The sequence below is a fragment of the Pelophylax lessonae genome (genome assembly GCF_965119305.1).
Source record: "Pelophylax lessonae genome assembly, chromosome: 5".
NCBI classification, from domain to species: Eukaryota; Metazoa; Chordata; class Amphibia; order Anura; family Ranidae; genus Pelophylax; species Pelophylax lessonae.
Genome location: NC_138772.1, coordinates 245,492,526 through 245,511,927, shown reverse-complemented (window position 1 = coordinate 245,511,927; position 19,402 = coordinate 245,492,526).

The following is a 19,402-nucleotide window of genomic DNA, read 5'->3' as shown; positions in this document are numbered from 1 at the left end:
CGCAAGATGCCCAAACAGGAGTATCGTGTGCAAGAGGCCTTAGACAAGATTTGTCTATAACTGGCCATTTGGGCTCCAATTGCCTGAAAAAAAATTTGGTCAAAATGACTCTATTTTGGTCTCCAAGTGTCTAAAAAGCCTTTTTAGGCCTCTTGCACACGATACTCCTGTTTGGGCATCTTGCGGCTTAAAAATGCTCAGTACAGCTTTTTGAGCTAAAATATAGCCCATTAATTGTAATGTGCCTATGCACACAGGCGCGTAAACAAGCGCTGTGTATTCTTCAGTAAGAACAAAATAGAAAAATCTGCATTTTTGGTCAGTAATTTAAGCCTCAATACTCGCAAATACACTCGAATACACGCGAATACTCTCAAATACTCGCAAATACATACAAGAAAAAAGGTCTGGAAAAAAGTAGATGCTCAAACAGGAGTATTGTGTGCAAGAGGCCAAAAGGAGATGCTCAAACAGGAGTATCGTGTGCAAGAGGCCTTAATCAAAATAACTGCATTTGGTAATCAAAGGTCTGAAAAAAAATTTAGTCAAAATGACTATATTTTTGTCTTTTAGAGCCTTAAAATGCCGGTTTTAGACAAGATTTTAGACATTTGGCTCCAATGGCCTGAAAAAAATGTTTTGGTCAAAAATACTCTATTTTGGTCTCCAAGTGTCTAAAAACCTTTTGTTAGTCAAAATAACGGCATTTGGTCACCAAAGGTCTGAAAAAAAAATTAGTCAAAATTACTGTATTTTTTGTCTTTTACAGCCCTAAAAAGCCGGTTTTAGACAAGATTTGTTTAAAACCGGCAATTTGGGCTCCAATGGCCTGAAAAAAATGTTTTGGTCAAAATGACTCTATTTTGGTCTCCAAGTGTCTAAAGACCTTTTGTTAGTCAAAATAACGGCATTTGGTCACCAAAGGTCTGAAACACAATTTAGTCAAAATGACTGTATTTTTGTCTTTTAGAGCCTTAAAAAGCCGGTTTAAGACAAGATTTGTCTAAAACCGGCCATTTGGGCTCCAATGGCCTGAAAATTATTTTTTAGTTAAAATGACTCTATTTCGGTCTCCAAGTGTATAAAAAGCCTTTTTAAGTCAAAATAACTGCATTTGGTCACCAAAGGTCTGAAAAAAATTAAGTCCAAATGACTATAATTTTCTGCTATTAGCGGTATCCCCGAGTCACACTCGGGGTCAATGGGCAGAGCGTGCAGACAGCGCAGCAGAGCTTCTCTTACCTTATCCTGGCGATCCAGCGATGAGCTCTCATTGCTGTGACCGCCAGCCGAGATCTCCGCCTCTCGTCTGTCGGTATGATGACTTCCTAGTTCCGTTCCCTGCAGCAGCAATGCTGCATGGGAGCGGAACTAGGGAGGGAAATTCAAAAAAAAAAAAAAAAACGTTGCACAAAACACATAACACATTTTATATTATATATATGCATATATATATATGCATATTTATATGTATGCATATATATATATATATATATATATATATATATATATATATGCATATATATATATATATATATATATGCATATATATATATATATATATATATATATATATATATATATATATATATATGCATATATATATCTATATATATATATATATGCAAATATATATATATATATATATATATATATATATGCAAATATATATATATATATATATAGAAATACAAATGTGGCGCTAATCTTGTAAGATTAATCAAAGAAATCTTTGATATTAGTGGATAATAAGCAACAGTTCCAATTCTTTCCCATGGATAAATAAAAACTTCCAAAAGAAGGGGAGAGATGTGAAGATCCTCAGCGAGGGAAACCACCACCAGGCACCCGCACACACTGATCCTTACCAGATCCCAATGACCCTCATTACAAAGGTCAAAAGCGCTAATGGCACAAGCCCTGGAAAGGCGGGATCCTTCACTCCTCCTCATTAGATATTATCCATCAAGCGGGCAGTCGTTAAGTCATGCAAAGCACACGATACTGCTCGATATTAACCGTTCTCCGCCAGTATACTACCGATATAAGCCGCCCAGGAATCTCTACACGTCCCACAACGACGCTCCTCCCGTTTTATATATATATATATATGTATATATGTATATATATATGTATATATGTACATATATATATATACCTATATACACACACACATATATATATATATATAAAATTATATTATTGATTCGATTATAATTCATGCGTTATATATATATATATATATATATACACACACACATATATATATATATATCTATATACACACATATATATATATGTATATATATATATATATATATATATATATATATATATATATATACATACACACATATATATATATGTATATGTATATATATATATATATATATATATATATATATACACACATATATATATAATATATAACGCATGAATTATAATCTAATCAATAATATAATTTTATTATATATATTATATATTAAATAATAAAATAATATTATTGATTCGATTATAATTCACTTGTTTGTGTTTCAAATTTATCACATCTGAGATGTCTACTAGAGTCTTCTTTTGGTCAGGTTTAAGTCAGTAATTACTAAGAATTGTAGGCCTATAATACATAACGCCAAATTTCCATGAAAAGAATTGTACCGCTTTTGGAACAGAATTCCTGACAGAATCATACCGCCAGGGAGGTTAAAAAGCCAGTTTTAGACCAGATTGGTCTAAAACTGGCCATTTGGGCTCCAATGGCCTGAAAAAACATTTTTGGTCAAAATGACTCTATTTTGGTCTCCAAGTGTCTAAAAAGCCTTTTTTTGTCAAAATAACTGAATTTGGTCACCAAAGGTCTGAAAAATACTTTAGTCAAAATGACTGTATTTTTGTCTTTTAGAGCCTTTGGGCTCCAATGGCCTGAAATGAAATTTTCAGTCAAAATTACTCTGTTTTGGTCTCCAGGTGTCTAAAAATCGTTTTTTAGTCAAAATAACTGCATTTGGTCACCAAAGGTCAGAAAAAAAATTTCGTCAAAATGACTATATTTTTGTCTTTTAGAGCCTTAAAAAGCCGGTTTTAGACAAGATTTTAGGCATTTGGCTCCAATGGCCTGAAAAAAATGTTTTGGTCAAAAATACTCTATTTTGGTCTCCAAGTGTCTAAAAACCTTTTGTTAGTCAAAATAACGGCATTTGGTCACCAAAGGTCTGAAAAAAAATTAGTCAAAATTATTGTATTTTTTGTCTTTTACAGCCCTAAAAAGCCGATTTTAGACAAGATTTTTTTAAAACCAGCAATTTGGGCTCCAATGGCCTGAAAAAAATGTTTTGGTCAAAATGACTATTTTGGTCTCCAAGTGTCTAAAGACCTTTTGTTAGTCAAAATAACGGCATTTGGTCACCAAAGGTCTGAAACACAATTTAGTCAAAATGACTGTATTTTTGTCTTTTAGAGCCTTAAAAAGCCGGTTTAAGACAAGATTTGTCTAAAACCGGCCATTTGGGCTCCAATGGCCTGAAAATTATTTTTTAGTTAAAATGACTCTATTTCGGTCTCCAAGTCTATAAAAAGCCTTTTTAAGTCAAAATAACTGCATTTGGTCACCAAAGGTCTGAAAAAAATTAAGTCCAAATGACTATATTTTTTTCTTTTAGAGCCTTAAAAAGCCGGTTTTAGACAAGATTTTAGACATTTGGCTCCAATAGCCTGAAAATTTTTTTTGGGTCAAAATGACTCGATTTTGGTCTCCAAGTGTCTAAAAAGCCTTCCTTTCTTAGTCAAAATAACTGCATTTGGTCACCAAAGGTATGAAAAACAAATTTAGTCAAATTGACTGTATTTTTGTCTTTTAGAGCCTTAAAACGCTGGTTTTAGGCACGATTTTAGACATTTGGGCTCAAATGGCCTGAAAGATTATTTTGGTCAAAATGACTCTATTTTGGTCTCCAAGTGTCTAAAAAGCCTTTTTTAGTCAAAATAATTGCATTTGGTCACCAAAGGTCTGATAAAAAACAATAGTCAAAATGACTGTATTTTTGTCTTTTAGAGCCTTAAAAAGCCGGTTTTTGGCCTCTTGCACACAATACTCCTGTTTGAGCATCTACTTTTTTCCAGACCTTTTTTCTTGTATGTATTTGCGAGTATTTGAGAGTATTCGCGAGTATTGAGGCTTAAATTACTGACCAAAAATGCAGATTTTTCTATTTTGTTCTTACTGAAAAATACACAGTGCTTGTTTACGCGCCTGTGTGCATAGGCACATTACAATTAATGGGCTATATTTTAGCTCAAAAAGCTGTACTGAGCATTTTTAAGCCGCAAGATGCCCAAACAGGAGTATCGTGTGCAAGAGGCCTTAGACAAGATTTGTCTATAACTGGCCATTTGGGCTCCAATTGCCTGAAAAAAAATTTGGTCAAAATGACTCTATTTTGGTCTCCAAGTGTCTAAAAAGCCTTTTTAGGCCTCTTGCACACGATACTCCTGTTTGGGCATCTTGCGGCTTAAAAATGCTCAGTACAGCTTTTTGAGCTAAAATATAGCCCATTAATTGTAATGTGCCTATGCACACAGGCGCGTAAACAAGCGCTGTGTATTCTTCAGTAAGAACAAAATAGAAAAATCTGCATTTTTGGTCAGTAATTTAAGCCTCAATACTCGCAAATACACTCGAATACACGCGAATACTCTCAAATACTCGCAAATACATACAAGAAAAAAGGTCTGGAAAAAAGTAGATGCTCAAACAGGAGTATTGTGTGCAAGAGGCCAAAAGGAGATGCTCAAACAGGAGTATCGTGTGCAAGAGGCCTTAATCAAAATAACTGCATTTGGTAATCAAAGGTCTGAAAAAAAATTTAGTCAAAATGACTATATTTTTGTCTTTTAGAGCCTTAAAATGCCGGTTTTAGACAAGATTTTAGACATTTGGCTCCAATGGCCTGAAAAAAATGTTTTGGTCAAAATGACTCTATTTTAGTCTCCAAGTGTCTAAAAAGCCTTTTTAGTCGCAATAAATGCATTTGGTCACCAAAGATCTGAAAAAAAATTTAGTCAAATTGACTGTATTTTTGTCTTTTAGAGCCTTAAAAAGCCGGTTTAAGACAAGATTTGTCTAAAACCGGCCATTTGGGCTCCAATGGCCTGAAAATTATTTTTTAGTTAAAATGACTCGATTTTGGTCTCCAAGTGTCTAAAAAGCCTTCCTTTTTTAGTCAAAATAACTGCATTTGGTCACCAAAGGTATGAAAAACAAATTTAGTCAAATTGACTGTATTTTTGTCTTTTTTGTCTTGTCAGATGACGTCATCTGTGACACAATGGGGCGTGGTCTCCCGATGACGTCACCTGGCGGCCACGCCCCCAATGGCTATATAATAAGCTGCAGAGACCAGAGGCCGGCATAATCGCTGGAGACGTCGTCGGAGGAGGACGGAGGAAGAAGGACAGCCGACAGCCGACAGCACAAGAGCAGAAGACCGGAGAGGAGAAGACAAGAAGATTGGACAGCAGAAGGGCGGACAGCAGAAGACCCTCTAGGGCGGACAGCAAAAGAGCAGAAGACCCTCGGAGAGAAGACAGCAGAAGACCCCCGGAGAGGAGAAGACAAGAAGGGCGGACAGCAAAAGAGCAGAAGACCCTCGGAGAGGAGAAGATAGCAGAAGACCCCCGGAGAGGAGAAGACAAGAAGAGAGGACAGCAGAAGGGCGGACAGCAAAAGAGCAGAAGACCCCCGGAGAGGAGAAGACCCCGAAGAGCCGGATGAAGATTTTTAATAAATTTTACAAAACGTCTCCTGTGGTTATTTCCATACACTGCATTTTATGGGGTGAATGAGTAGGGGTACAGTGTACCCCATACCCATTCACATAGGGAGGGGGTCCGGGATCTGGGGGGGCCCCCTTGTTAAAGGGGGCTTCCAGATTCCGATGAGCCCCCTGCCCGCAGACCCCCACAACCACCGGCCAGGGTTGTGGGGATAAGGCCCTTGTCCTCATCAACATGGGGGCAAGGTGCTTTGAGGTGGGGGGGTGCAGAGCCCCCCCTGCCCCAAAGCACCCACACCCCCCCATGTTGAGGGCGTGTTGCCTGGTATGATCCAGGGGGGGTGGGGCCGCTCGCTCATCCCCTCCCCCTTTCCTGGCATGCCGGACTGCATGCTCGGATAAGGTTCTGGTATGGATTTTGGGGGGACCCCACGCCGTTTTTTCGGCGTGGGGCTACCCTCAAATTCCAAACCAGACCCGAAGGGCCTGGTTTGCAACCTGGGGGGGAACCTCACGCCGTTTTTTTCCCCATTTTGGCGTGGAGTTCCCCCTCAAGATTCTCACAGTGCAGGTCGCACCGCAAGTCGGATCACCCTGATCCGACCTGCGGTGTGACTTCCATTCAAATCAATAGGCTCCCATAGGGAACCATTGATTTTGAATGGAGGCAGAAAAAACGCTGCTAACAGCTGCTGTGGCCAAACGTGCAATAACGCTAAATGAAAAAGCTACTGAAAGCACGTTTTTACAGCTGCTGTTTCCCGGCGTTAAGTAAACAGCTTTTGAGCACGTTTTTATGATGTCCTGTGTGCATGGAGCCTAAAGGCTGTAAAAGACAAAAAATACAGTAATTTTGACTAATTTTTTTTTCAGACCTTTGGTGACCAAATGCCGTTATTTTGACTAACAAAAGGTTTTTAGACACTTGGAGACCAAACTAGAGTATTTTTGACCAAAACATTTTTTTCAGGCCATTGGAGCCAAATGTCTAAAATCTTGTCTAAAACCGGCTTTTTAAGGCTCTAAAAGACAAAAATATAGTCATTTTGACGAAATTTTTTTTTCTGACCTTTGGTGACCAAATGCAGTTATTTTGACTAAAAAACGATTTTTAGACACTTGGAGACCAAAACAGAGTAATTTTGACCGAAAATTTCTTTTCAGGCCATTATGGCCGGTTTTAGACAAATCTTGTCTAAAACCGGCTTTTTAAGGCTCAAAAGACAAAAATACAGTCATTTTGACTAAAGTATTTTTCAGACCTTTGGTGACCAAATTCAGTTATTTTGACAAAAAAAGGCTTTTTAGACACTTGGAGACCAAAGTAGAGTCATTTTGACCAAAAAATGTTTTCAGGCCATTGGAGCCCAAATGGCCGGTTTTAGACAAATCTGGTCTAAAACCGGCTTTTTAAGACACTAAAAGACAACAATACATTAATTTTGACTAGTTTTTTTCAGATCTTTGGTGACCAAATGCATTTATTGTGACTAAAAAAGGCTTTTTAGACATTTGGAGACCAAAATAGTCATTTTGACCGAATTTTTTTTCAGGCAATTGGAGCCCGAATGGCCAGTTATAGACAAATCTTGTCTAAAACCGGCTTTTTAAGGCTCTAAAAGACAAAAATGCAGTCATTTTGACTAATTTTTTTATCAGACCTTTGGTGACCAAATGCAGATATTTTGACTAAAAAAGGCTTTTTAGACACTTGGAGACCAAAATAGAGTCATTTTGACCAAAAAAATCTTTCAGGCCATTTAAGCCCAAATGTTTAAAATCGTGCCTAAAACCGGCTTTTTAAGGCTCTCAAAGAAAAAAATATAGACATTTGGACTTAATTTTTTTTCAGACCTTTGGTGACCAAATGCAGTTATTTTGACTTAAAAAGGCTTTTTAGACACTTGGAGACCAAAATAGAGTCATTTTAACTAAAAAAATAATTTTCAAGCCATTGGAGCCCAAATGGCCGGTTTTAGACAAATCTTGTCTTAAACCGGCTTTTTAAGGCTCTAAAAGACAAAAATATAGTCATTTTGACCTAAATTTTTTTTCAGACCTTTGGTGACCAAATGCCGTTATTTTGACTAACAAAAGGCTTTTTAGACACGTGGAGACCAAAATAGAGTCATTTTAACCAAAACATTTTTCATTTTTCAAAAAATCTTTCAGGCCATTTGAGCCCAAATGTCTAAAATCGTGCCTAAAACCCGCGTTTTAAGGCTCTAAAAGACAAAAATACAGTCAATTTGACTAAATGTGTTTTTCATACCTTTGGTGACCAAATGCAGTTATTTTGACTAAAAAAGGAAGGCTTTTTAGACTCTTGGAGGCCAAAATCGAGTCATTTTGACCCAAAAATTTTTTTTCAGGCTATTGGAGCCAAATGTCTAAAATCTTGTCTAAAACCGGCTTTTTAAGGCTCTAAAAGAAAAAAATATAGTCATTTGGACTTAATTTTTTTCAGACCTTTAGTGACCAAATGCAGTTATTTTGACTTAAAAAGCCTTTTTAGACACTTGGAGACCAAAATACAGTCATTTTAACTAAAAAATTATTTTCAGGCCATTGAAGCCCAAAATGGCTGGTTTTAGACAAATCTTGTCTTAAACCGGCTTTTTAAGGCTCTAAAAGACAAAAATACAGTCATTTTGACTAAATTGTTTTTCAGACCTTTGGTGACCAAATGCCGTTATTTTGACTAACGAAAGGTTTTTAGACACTTGGAGACCAAAATAGAGTCATTTTAACCAAAACATTTTTTTCAGGCCAATCGAGCCCAAATGGCCGGTTTTAAACAAATCTTGTCTAAAACCGGCTTTTTAAGGCTGTAAAAGACAAAAAATACAGTAATTTTGACTAAATCTTTTTCAGACCTTTGGTGACCAAATGCCGTTATTTTGACTAACAAAAGATTTTTTAGACACTTGGAAACCAAAATAGAGTTTTTTTGACCAAAACATTTTTTTCAGGCCATTGGAGCCAAATGTCTAAAATCTTGTCTAAAACCGGCTTTTTAAGGCTTTAAAAGACAAAAATATAGTCATTTTGACTAAAGTATTTTTCAGACCTTTGGTGACCAAATGCAGTTATTTTGACTAAAAAAGGCTTTTTAGACACTTGGAGACCAAAATAGAGTCATTTTGACCAAAAAGTTTTTTTCAGGCCATTGGAGCCCAAATGGCCGGTTTTAGACAAATCTGGTCTAAAACCGGCTTTTTAAGACACTAAAAGACAAAAAAACATTAATTTTGACTAATTTTTTCAGACCTTTGCTGACCAAATGCATTTATTTATACTAAAAAAGACTTTTTTAGACACTTGGAGACCAAAATAGAGTCATTTTAACAAAAAAAATTTTCAGGCCATTGGAGCCCAAAAATCTAAAATCTTGTCTAAAACCGGCTTTTCAAGGCACTAAAAGACAAAAATACAGTCAATTTGACTAAATTTTTTTTCAGATCTTTGGTGACCAAATGCAGTTATTTTGACTAAAAAGGCTTTTTAGACACTTGGAGACCAAAATAGAGTCATTTTGACCAAAACATTTTTTTCAGGCCATTGGAGCCAAATGTCTAAAATCTTGTCTAAAACCGGCTTTTTAAGGCTCTAAAAGACAAAAATATAGTAATTTTGACTACATTTTTTTCAGACCTTTGGTGACCAAATGCAGTTATTTTGACTAAAAAAGGCTTTTTAGACACTTGGAGACCAAAATAGAGTCATTTTGACCAAACATTTTTTTCAGGCCATTGAAACTCAAATGGCCGGTTTTAGACAAATCGTGTCTAAAACCGGCTATTTAACCACTTAACCCTCGGAAGATTTGACCCCCTTCCTGACCAGGGCCTATTTTGCGATTCGGCACTGCGTTGACTTTAACGGACAATTGCGCAGTCGTGCGACGCTGTACCTAAACAAATTTGACTTCCTTTTTTTCCCACAAACAGAGCTTTCTTTTGGTGGTATTTGATCACCTGTGCGATTTTTTGATCATGCGCTATAAACAAAAAAAGAGCGTCAATTTTGCAAAAATAGCAATATTTTTCACATTTTTTTATATGAAATTCCCCCAAAAAATGTGAAAATCAAAATTTTTTAACATTTTTGGCCAATTTGTTTTATGCTACATATGTTTGGTAAAAAAAGCGTATTTTGATTGGTTTACGCAAAAGTTATCGCGTTTACTAACAAAGGGAAATATTTTTGTCGTTTTTGTAGTTTTTTTTTCAACGCGTAATGGCGGCGATCTGCGATTTTTTTTGCGGTACTGCAAAATTGCGGCAGACAGATCGGACCCTTGACTGACATTTTTGACACTTTTGACATTTCTACAGTAATCAGTGCTATACATATGCACTGTTACTGTAAAATTACACTGGCAGTGAAGGGGGTTAACTTTTTTTGAGAGGGAGGGGCTGTGTGTGTCCCTCGGGGCGTGATTCTAACTGTGATTGGCTGTGGCTTGAGCTGTAGGAACAGTGATCAACGGTCCTACATAGTAGAACCGTATGATCACTGTTTCTACACAGGGGAGAATGACAGGCGGCTTGTTTATATCAGTCACCTGACTTTCTCCCTCTGCAGTGACAATCGCCGAGTGACCGGCGAACATCGGGTCCGCCGGTCACACGTGTGGGGGATCCGTGACAACCGCGGGAGCGCGCCTCCGGGGGCGCGCGCTCGCTCCCTAGACCCTCACAAGCTAGCAACGTAGATCAACATCACTTTGCCTGTGAGGGGCTTACTGCCGATGTAAATAGTCGTGCGGCAGTCGGCAAGTGGTTAAGGCTCTAAAAGACAAAAATAAAGACACTTTGACTAATTTTTTTTAGACCTTTGGTGACAAAATGCAGTTATTTTGACTAAAAAAGGCTTTTTTAGACACTTGGAGACCAAAATTGAGTCATTTTTACCAACAAATTTTTTTCAGGCCATTGGAGCCCAAATGGCCGGTTTTAGACAACTCTTATCTAAAACCGGCTTTTTAAGGCTCTAAAAGACAAAAATACAGTCATTTTGACTAAGTTTTTTCAGACCTTTGGTGACCAAATGCAGTTATTTATACTAAAAAAGGCTTTTTTAGACACTTGGAGACCAAAATAGAGTCATTTTAACAAAAAAATTTTCAGGCCATTGGAGCCCAAATATCTAAAATCTTGTCTAAAACCGGCTTTTCAAGGCTCTAAAAGACAAAAATACAGTTAATTTGACTAAATGTTTTTCAGATCTTTGGTGACCAAATGCATTTATTGTGACTAAAAAGGCTTTTTAGACACTTGGAGACCAAAATAGAGTCATTTTGACCAAAACATTTTTTCAGGCCATTGTAGCCAAATGTCTAAAATCTTGTCTAAAACCGGCTTTTTAAGGCTCTAAAAGACAAAAATACAGTCATTTTGACTAACTTTTTCAGACCTTTGGTGACCAAATGCAGTTATTTATACTAAAAAAGGCTTTTTTAGACACTTGGAGACCAAAATAGAGTCATTTTAACAAAAAAATTTTCAGGCCATTGGAGCCCAAATATCTAAAATCTTGTCTAAAACCGGCTTTTCAAGGCTCTAAAAGACAAAAATACAGTCAATTTGACTAAATGTTTTTCAGATCTTTGGTTACCAAATGCAGTTATTTTGACTAAAAAGGCTTTTTAGACACTTTAAGACCAAAATAGAGTCATTTTGACCGAATTTTTTTCAAGCAATTGGAGCCCAAATGGCCAGTTATAGACAAATCTTGTCTAAAACCGTCTTTTTAAGGCTCTAAAAGACAAAAATACAGTCATTTTGACTAATTTTTTTTATCAGACCTTTGGTGACCAAATGCAGTTATTTTGACTAAAAAAGGCTTTTTAGACACGTGGAGACCAAAATAGAGTCATTTTGACCAAAAAAATCTTTCAGGCCATTTGAGCCCAAATGTCTAAAATCGTGCCTAAAACCCGCGTTTTAAGGCTCTAAAAGACAAAAATACAGTCAATTTGACTAAATGTGTTTTTCATACCTTTGGTGACCAAATGCAGTTATTTTGACTAAAAAGGGAAGGCTTTTTAGACCTTTGGAGGCCAAAATCGAGTCATTTTGACCCAAAAATTTTTTTTCAGGCTATTGGAGCCAAATGTCTAAAATCTTGTCTAAAACCGGCTTTTTAAGGCTCTAAAAGAAAAAAATATAGTCATTTGGACTTAATTTTTTTTCAGACCTTTAGTGACCAAATGCAGTTATTTTGACTTAAAAAGCCTTTTTAGACACTTGGAGACCAAAATACAGTCATTTTAATTAAAAAATTATTTTCAGGCCATTGGAGCCCAAAATGGCTGGTTTTAGACAAATCTTGTCTTAAACCGGCTTTTTAAGGCTCTAAAAGACAAAAATACAGTCATTTTGACTAAATTGTTTTTCAGACCTTTGGTGACCAAATGCCGTTATTTTGACTAACGAAAGGTTTTTAGACACTTGGAGACCAAAATAGAGTCATTTTGACCAAAACATTTTTTTCAGGCCAATCGAGCCCAAATGGCCGGTTTTAAACAAATCTTGTCTAAAACCGGCTTTTTAAGGCTGTAAAAGACAAAAAATACAGTAATTTTGACTAAATTTTTTTCAGACCTTTGGTGACCAAATGCCGTTATTTTGACTAACAAAAGATTTTTTAGACACTTGGAGACCAAAATAGAGTTTTTTTGACCAAAACATTTTTTTCAGGCCATTGGAGCCAAATGTCTAAAATCTTGTCTAAAACCGGCTTTTTAAGGCTTTAAAAGACAAAAATATAGTCATTTTGACTAAAGTATTTTTCAGACCTTTGGTGACCAAATGCAGTTATTTTGACTAAAAAAGGCTTTTTAGACACTTGGAGACCAAAATAGAGTCATTTTGACCAAAAAGTTTTTTCAGGCCATTGGAGCCCAAATGGCCGGTTTTAGACAAATCTGGTCTAAAACCAGCTTTTTAAGACACTAAAAGACAAAAAAACATTAATTTTGACTAATTTTTTCAGATCTTTGGTGACCAAATGCAGTTATTTTGACTAAAAAGGCTTTTTAGACACTTGGAGACCAAAATAGAGTCATTTTGACCAAAACATTTTTTTCAGGCCATTGGAGCCAAATGTCTAAAATCTTGTCTAAAACCGGCTTTTTAAGGCTCTAAAAGACAAAAATATAGTAATTTTGACTACATTTTTTTCAGACCTTTGGTGACCAAATGCAGTTATTTTGACTAAAAAAGGCTTTTTAGACACTTGGAGACCAAAATAGAGTCATTTTGACCAAAACATTTTTTTCAGGCCATTGGAGCCCAAATGGCCGGTTTTAAACAAATCTTGTCTAAAACCGTCTTTTTAAGGCTGTAAAAGACAAAAAATACAGTAATTTTGACTAAATTTTTTTCAGACCTTTGGTGACCAAGTGCCGTTATTTTGACTAACAAAAGGTTTTTAGACACTTGGAGACCAAAATAGAGTATTTTTGACCAAAACATTTTTTTCAGGCCATTGGAGCCAAATGTCTAAAATCTTGTCCAAAACCGGCTTTTTAAGGCTCTAAAAGACAAAAATACAGTCATTTTGACTAAAGTATTTTTCAGACCTTTGGTGACCAAATTCAGTTATTTTGAAAAAAAAAGGCTTTTTAGACACTTGGAGACCAAAATAGAGTCATTTTGACCAAAAAATTTTTTTCAGGCCATTGGAGACAAATCTGGTCTAAAACCGGCTTTTTAAGACACTAAAAGACTAAAATACATTAATTTTTACTAGCTTTTTTTCAGACCTTTGGTGACCAAATGCATTTATTTATACTAAAAAAGGCTTTTTTCGACACTTGGAGACCAAAATAGAGTCATTTTAACAAAAAAAATTTCAGGCCATTGGAGCCCAAAAATCTAAAATCTTGTCTAAAACCGGCTTTTCAAGGCTCTAAAAGATCACCTGTGCGATTTTTTGATCATGCGCTATAAACAAAAAAAGAGCGTCAATTTTGCAAAAATAGCAATATTTTTCACATTTTTTTATATGAAATTCACCAAAAAAATGTAAAAATCAAAGTTTTTTAACATTTTCGGCCAATTTGTTTATGCTACATGTTTGGTAAAAAAATCGCAAAAAGCGTATGTTGATTGGTGTGCGCAAAAGTTATCGCGTTTACTAACAAAGGGAAAGATTTTTTGTAATTTTTGTTGGTTTTTTTTCAACGTGTAATGGCGGCGATCTGCGATTTTTTTTTGCGGTACTGCAAAATTGCGGCAGACAGATCGGACCCTTGACTGACATTTTTGACACTTTCGGGGTTACCAGTGACATTTCTACAGTAATCAGTGCTATACATATGCACTGTTACTGTAAAATTACACTGGCAGTGAAGGGGTTAACTTTTTTTGAGAGGGAGGGGCTGTGTGTGTCCCTAGGGGCGTGATTCTAACTGTGATTGGCTGTGGCTTGAGCTGTAGGAACAGTGATCAACGGTCCTACATAGTAGAACCGTATGATCACTGTTTCTACACAGGGGAGAATGACAGGGGGCTTGTTTACATCAGTCGCCTGACTTTCTCCCTCTGTCGGATCGCCAAGTGACCGGCGGACATCGGGGGACACGTGCGGGGGATCCATGACCACGCGGGAGCTCGCCTCCGGGGTGCGCGCTCGCTCCCTAGACCCTAACAGGCTAGCAACGTAGATCAACATCACTTTGCCTGTGAGGGGCTTACTGCCGATGTATATAGTGGTTAAGGCTCTAAAAGACAAAAATAAAGTCACTTTGACTAAATTTTTTTAGACCTTTGGTGACGAAATGCCGTTATTTTGACTAACGAAAGGTTTTTATACACTTGGAGACCAAAATAGAGTCCTTTTGACCAAAACATTTTTTTCAGGCCAATCGAGCCCAAATGGCCGGTTTTAAACAAATCTTGTCTAAAACCGGCTTTTTAAGGCTGTAAAAGACAAAAAATACAGTAATTTTGACTAATTTTTTTTTCAGACCTTTGGTGACCAAATGCCGTTATTTTGACTAACAAAAGGTTTTTAGACACTTGGAGACCAAAATAGAGTATTTCTGACCAAAACATTTTTTTCAGGCCATTGGAGCCAAATGTCTAAAATCTTGTCTAAAACCGGCTTTTTAAGGCTTTAAAAGACAAAAATATAGTCATTTTGACTATAGTATTTTTCAGACCTTTGGTGACCAAATGCAGTTATTTTGACTAAAAAAGGCTTTTTAGACACTTGGAGACCAAAATAGAGTCATTTTGACCAAAAAGTTTTTTTCAGGCCATTGGAGCCCAAATGGCCGGTTTTAGACAAATCTGGTCTAAAACCGGCTTTTTAAGACACTAAAAGACAAAAATACATTAATTTTGACTAATTTTTTCAGACCTTTGCTGACCAAATAAATTTATTTATACTAAAAAAGACTTTTTTAGACACTTGGAGACCAAAATAGAGTCATTTTAACAAAAAAATTTTCAGGCCATTGGAGCCCAAAAATCTAAAATCTTGTCTAAAACCGACTTTTCAAGGCACTAAAAGACAAAAATACAGTCAATTTGACTAAATTTTTTTTCAGATCTTTGGTGACCAAATGCAGTTATTTTGACTAAAAAGGCTTTTTAGACACTTGGAGACCAAAATAGATTCATTTTGACCAAAACATTTTTTCAGGCCATTGGAGCCAAATGTCTAAAATCTTGTCTAAAACCGGCTTTTTAAGGCTCTAAAAGACAAAAATATAGTAATTTTGACTACATTTTTTTTCAGACCTTTGGTTACCAAATGCAGTTATTTTGACTAAAAAAGGCTTTTTAAACACTTGGAGACCAAACTAGAGTCATTTTGACCGTTTTTTTTTCAGGCAATTGGAGCCCAAATGGCCAGTTATAGACAAATCTTGTCTAAAACCGGCTTTTTAAGGCTCTAAAAGACAAAAATACAGTCATCTTGACAATTTTTTTTATCAGACCTTTGGTGACCAAATGCAGTTATTTTGACTAAAAAAGGCTTTTTAGACACTTGGAGACCAAAATAGAGTCATTTTGACCAAACATTTTTTTCAGGCCATTGAAACTCAAATGGCCGGTTTTAGACAAATCGTGTCTAAAACCGGCTATTTAACCACTTAACCCCCGGAAGATTTGACCCCCTTCCTGACCAGGGCCTATTTTGCAATTTGGCACTGCGTTGACTTTAACGGACAATTGCGCGGTCGTGCGACGCTGTACCTAAACAAATTTGACTTCCTTTTTTTCCCACAAACAGAGCTTTCTTTTGGTGGTATTTGATCACCTGTGCGATTTTTTGATCATGCGCTATAAACAAAAAAAGAGCGTCAATTTTGCAAAAATAGCAATATTTTTCACATTTTTTTATATGAAATTCCCCCCAAAAATGTGAAAATCAAAATTTTTTTAACATTTTCGGCCAATTTGTTTTATGCTACATATGTTTGGTAAAAAAAAAGCGTATTTTGATTGGTTTGCGCAAAAGTTATCGCGTTTACTAACAAAGGGAAAGATTTTTGTCATTTTTGTAGTTTTTTTTTCAACGCGTAATGGCGGCGATCTGCGATTTCTTTTGCGGTACTGCAAAATTGCAGCAGACAGATCGGACCCTTGACTGACATTTTTGACACTTTTGGGGTTACCAGTGACATTTCTACAGTAATCAGTGCTATACATATGCACTGTTACTGTAAAATTACACTGGCAGTGAAGGGGGTTAACTTTTTTTGAGAGGGAGGGGCTGTGTGTGTCCCTCGGGGCGTGATTCTAACTGTGATTGGCTGTGGCTTGAGCTGTAGGAACAGTGATCAACGGTCCTACATAGTAGAACCGTATGATCACTGTTTCTACACAGGGGAGAATGACAGGCGGCTTGTTTATATCAGTCACCTGACTTTCTCCCTCTGCAGTGACAATCGCCGAGTGACCGGCGAACATCGGGTCTGCCGGTCACACGTGCGGGGGATCCGTGACCACGCGGGAGCGCGCCTCCGGGGGCGCGCGCTCGCTCCCTAGACCCTCACAAGCTAGCAACGTAGATCTACATCACTTTGCCTGTGAGGGGCTTACTGCCGACGTAAATAGTCGTGCGGCAGTCGGCAAGTGGTTAAGGCTCTAAAAGACAAAAATAAAGACACTTTGACTAATTTTTTTTTTAGACCTTTGGTGACGAAATGCAGTTATTTTGACAAAAAAGGCTTTTTAGACACTTGGAGACCAAAATTGAGTCATTTTGACCAAAAAAATTTTTTCATGCCATTGGAGCCCAAATGGCCGGTTTTAGACAACTCTTGTCTAAAACCGGCTTTTTAAGGCTCTAAAAGACAAAAAATACAGTCATTTTGACTAAATTTTTTTCAGACCTTTGGTGACCAAATGCCGTTATTTTGACTAACAAAAGGTTTTTAGACACTTGGAGACCAAAATAGAGTATTTTTGACCAAAACATTTTTTTCAGGCCATTTTAGCCAAATGTCTAAAATCGTGCCTAAAACCGGCTTTTTAAGGCTCTCAAAGAAAAAAATATAGTCATTTGGACTTAATTTTTTCAGACCTTTGGTGACCAAATGCAGTTATTTTGACTTAAAAAGGCTTTTTAGACACTTGGAGACCGAAATAGAGTCATTTTAACTAAAAAATAATTTTCAGGCCATTGGAGCCCAAATGGCCGGTTTTAGACAAATCTTGTCTTAAACCGGCTTTTTAAGGCTCTAAAAGACAAAAATACAGTCATTTTGACTAAATTGTTTTTCAGACCTTTGGTGACCAAATGCCGTTATTTTGACTAACAAAAGGTTTTTAGACACTTGGAGACCAAAATAGAGTCATTTTGACCAAAACATTTTTTCAGGCCATTGGAGCCCAAATTGCCGGTTTTAAACAAATCTTGTCTAAAACCGGCTTTTTAAGGCTGTAAAAGACAAAAAATACAGTAATTTTGACTAATTTTTTTTCAGACCTTTGGTGACCAAATGCCGTTATTTTGACTAACAAAAGGTTTTTAGACACTTGGAGACCAAAATAGAGTATTTTTGACCAAAACATTGTTTTCAGGCCATTGGAGCCAAATGTCTAAAATCTTGTCTAAAACCGGCTTTTTAAGGCTCTAAAAGACAAAAATATAGTCATTTTGACGAAATTTTTTTTCTAACCTTTGGTGACCAAATGCAGTTATTTTGACTAAAAAACGATTTTTAGACACTTGGAGACCAAAACAGAGTAATTTTGACCGAAAATTTCTTTTCAGGCCATTGGAGCCCAAATGGCCGGTTTTAGACAAATCTTGTCTAAAACCAGCTTTTTAAGGCTCTAAAAGACAAAAAATACAGTCATTTTGACTAAATTTTTTTCAGACCTTTGGTGACCAAATGCCGTTATTTTGACTAACAAAAGACCAAAATAGAGTATTTTTGACCAAAACATTTTTTTCAGGCCATTTTAGCCAAATGTCTAAAATCGTGCCTAAAACCGGCTTTTTAAGGCTCTCAAAGAAAAAAATATAGTCATTTGGACTTAATTTTTTCAGACCTTTGGTGACCAAATGCAGTTATTTTGACTTAAAAAGGCTTTTTAGACACTTGGAGACCGAAATAGAGTCATTTTAACTAAAAAATAATTTTCAGGCCATTGGAGCCCAAATGGCCGGTTTTAGACAAATCTTGTCTTAAACCGGCTTTTTAAGGCTCTAAAAGACAAAAATACAGTCATTTTGACTAAATTGTTTTTCAGACCTTTGGTGACCAAATGCCGTTATTTTGACTAACAAAAGGTTTTTAGACACTTGGAGACCAAAATAGAGTCATTTTGACCAAAACATTTTTTTCAGGCCATTGGAGCCCAAATTGCCGGTTTTAAACAAATCTTGTCTAAAACCAGCTTTTTAAGGCTGTAAAAGACAAAAAATACAGTAATTTTGACTAATTTTCTTTTTCAGACCTTTGGTGACCAAATGCCGTTATTTTGACTAACAAAAGGTTTTTAGACACTTGGAGACCAAAATAGAGTATTTTTGACCAAAACATTTTTTTCAGGCCATTGGAGCCAAATGTCTAAAATCTTGTCTAAAACCGGCTTTTTAAGGCTTTAAAAGACAAAAATATAGTCATTTTGACGAAATTTTTTTTCTGACCTTTGGTGACCAAATGCAGTTATTTTGACTAAAAAACGATTTTTAGACACTTGGAGACCAAAACAGAGTAATTTTGACCGAAAATTTCTTTTCAGGCCATTGGAGCCCAAATGGCCGGTTTTAGACAAATCTTGTCTAAAACCGGCTTTTCAAGGCACTAAAAGACAAAAATACAGTCAATTTGACTAAATTTTTTTTCAGATCTTTCGTGACCAAATGCAGTTATTTTGACTAAAAAGGCTTTTTAGACACTTGGAGACCAAAATAGAGTCATTTTGACCAAAACATTTTTTTCAGGCCATTGGAGCCAAATGTCTAAAATCTTGTCTAAAACCGGCTTTTTAAGGCTCTAAAAGACAAAAATATAGTAATTTTGACTACATTTTTTTTCAGACCTTTGGTTACCAAATGCATTTATTTTGACTAAAAAAGGCTTTTTAGACACTTGGAGACCAAAATAGAGTCATTTTGACCGATTTTTTTTCAGGCAATTGGAGCCCAAATGGCCAGTT